The following is a 3,213-nucleotide window of genomic DNA, read 5'->3' on the forward strand; positions in this document are numbered from 1 at the left end:
TTTAATTCTCTTAACACTGCAGAGATCAATTAAATAGAATATTGTCAGTGACACTGAGAAATAGCGGAAATGCTTTAGATAGAACAAAGCACCAGAGGTTGATGGAAGTCCAATAAGATTCTACAAGAAATTGGCGACTGAGTTCAACCTAAAAATAATAACTACATGAACCCATTAAGCTACCTTTCATAGTTTTCGAGTAATTGAATGAAAACTAAATTTGGAAATAAAACGTCCCTAAGTGTAGTAGACTATATCTGTTATATTAATGCTAGAAAGTTTTGGTTACAGCGCATGATAAGCCCTATTACATAATAGAGCTATAACAAGTTTTAGGACCGTGACGTTAATAACAACCAATACAAGGTCTCTTAAAGTTATTGTTCAGAATTAATGATCTACTTTCACTTTCGTTCTAAAATTTCTAGAAGGCAAAGTTTTAATGCAAGCGAGTTAAAACTTTTTCTGTGATTTCAACCAACTCAACCACAGACATGCAAAAATTATGAAGATGCTAAATTAATTTATAACTTGGTTACTAAGTACAGGGCTATTACAAATGATTGAAGCGATTTCATAAATTCACTGTAGCTCCATTCATTGACATATGGTCACGACACACTACAGATACGTAGAAAAACTCATAAAGTTTTGTTCGGCTGAAGCCGCACTTCAGGTTTCTGCCGTCAGAGCGCTCGAGAGCGCAGTGAGACAAAATGGCGACAGGAGCCGAGAAAGCGTATGTCGTGCTTGAAATGCACTCACATCAGTCAGTCATAACAGTTGAAACGTCCCCTTAGAACAATTTATACATGACTGTGCTTAAACTGACACACAATATTTTCTTAGCGCAACGCAATCTGACTTTCAGATATCCCTACAAAGGAATGGCCCTGACTAACATTAACCTGTACCTTTCACAAATCACTTACCTCACAAAAATCTTCGTTACTCAAGCTACTGCCAGCAAAATAAAAGATTCAATCTACGGAAGGCACTAACTACTGATAAGCATAGTTAGCAAATGAAAGATTTTAATAGAGAACAAACAATGTATTTACCTTAATAGTGTTGAAAAACCATAATATACATAGGAGTTCATAATATCCAGTATAACAAATTTCAAAACTCCGCCATCTCTCTCCCCACATCCACCACTGCTGGCGGCTCACCTCCAACTGCGCAACGCTACGCGCTGTTCACATCCAGCTGCCGCTGCCCAACGCTACAATGGCAGACAACAATGCAAACTAGCCACAGACTGCACACAGCACAGCCAGTGATTTTCATACAGAGCGCTACGTAACTTGCCGATAAGAAAACATAAACAGCCTACTTACATAAAGAAAACATAAACAGCCTACTTACACAGTACAACGACACTTCAGGATGAAGTTCAACAAAGATCCACCAACTGTTAACTCCATTCGGCGATGGTATGCGCAGTTTAAAGCTTCTGGATGCCTCTGTAAGGGGAAATCAACGGGTCAGCCTGCAGTGAGCGAAGAAACGGTTGAACGCGTGCGAGCAAGTTTCACGCGTAGCCCGCGGAAAATTGGCTCATGCCAGAACTGGAGACCGACAGCGTCGACTTCATCTTTCAACAGGATGGTGCTCCACCGCACTTCCATCATGAAGTTCGGCATTTCTTAAACAGGAGATTGGAAAACCGATGGAACGGTCGTGGTGGAGATCATGATCAGCAATTCGTGTCATGGCCTCCACGCTCTCCCGACTTAACCCCATGCGATTTCTTATGTGAAATATTCAGTGTTTAAACCTCCTCTACCAAGAAACGTGCCAGAACTGCGAGCTGGCATCAACGATCCTTTCGAACTCATTGATGGGGACATGCTGCGCCGAGTGTGGGAGGAACTTGATTATCAGCTTGATGTCTACCGAATCACTAAAGGGGCACATATCGAACATTTGTGAATGCCTAAAAAAACTTTTTGAGTTTTTGTATGTGTGTGCAAAGCATTGTGAAAATATCTCAAATAATAAAGTTATTGTAGAGCTGTGAAATCGCTACAATCATTTGTAATAACCCTGTATTGTGCGTGTGACAAAGCCGCCGTTTAGAGAATTCTGCCGTGAGCAAGGCGGATGACAGCAGGTGTTCCCTTGGCCGTCCGATGCGCCACATACATGCACCCAGCCGCTGTAAGATCCGCGTCAGTCAAACGCCGGAGTTCGCGCTGCCTCAGATGACGTCAGACAGAGACAGGCTGTTACAAAACGCTTATTTTCAGTAATAATACTGAACTCGTGAGGAGTCAGGACGAAAGACAATTTGGTAGGAACTTACCGTATAGGTTGCCACTGAACTGCTCATAGTGCTGTTTAGAATAAAGAGCTTTACTGTCAATATGAACATAACGAATATATAATATATAATACATTATATAAAGAATATATAATGTTGTGTGTGTGAAACTTAACCAAATATATGTATCAATTAGAACTCTAAAACTTTCATTTATAATCATAGGCCTGATCCCGTTGTGCAAATAGAGAACAGAAACATTTATTTCAGTTGGCTGCAAAAGAATGTGGACTTGCAGACTCGAAAGTATAGTCAATATGTTCTCCATCGCTTACTGGCTGACCAGAACAGTAGTTGCCAGGCTCTCGTAAAAGACACCGAACAATACAAGGCTATTACAAATGATTGAAGCGATTTCATAAATTCACTGTAGCTCCATTCACTGACATATGATCACGACACACTACAGATACGCAGAAAAACTCATAAAGTTTTGTTCGGCTGAAGCCGCACTTCAGGTTTCTGCCGCCAGAGCGCTCGAACGCGCAGTGAGACAAAATGGCGACAGGAGCCGAGAAAGCGTATGTCGTGCTTGAAATGCACTCACATCAGTCAGTCATAACAGTGCAACGACACTTCAGGCCGAAGTTCAACAAAGATCCACCAACTGCTAACTCCATTCGGCGATGGTATGCGCAGTTTAAAGCTTCTGGATGCCTCTGTAACGGGAAATCAACGGGTCGGCCTGCAGTGAGCGAAGAAACGGTTGAACGCGTGCGGGCAAGTTTCACGCGTAGCCCGCGGAAGTCGACGAATAACGCAAGCAGAGAGCTAAACGTACCACAGCCGACGGTTTGGAAAATCTTACGGAAAAGGCTAAAGCAGAAGCCTTACCGTTTACAATTGCTAGAAGCCCTGACACCCGATGACAAAGTCAAATGCTTTGA

This window comes from Schistocerca cancellata, chromosome 3 (genome assembly GCF_023864275.1).
Source record: "Schistocerca cancellata isolate TAMUIC-IGC-003103 chromosome 3, iqSchCanc2.1, whole genome shotgun sequence".
Classification (NCBI taxonomy): domain Eukaryota; kingdom Metazoa; phylum Arthropoda; class Insecta; order Orthoptera; family Acrididae; genus Schistocerca; species Schistocerca cancellata.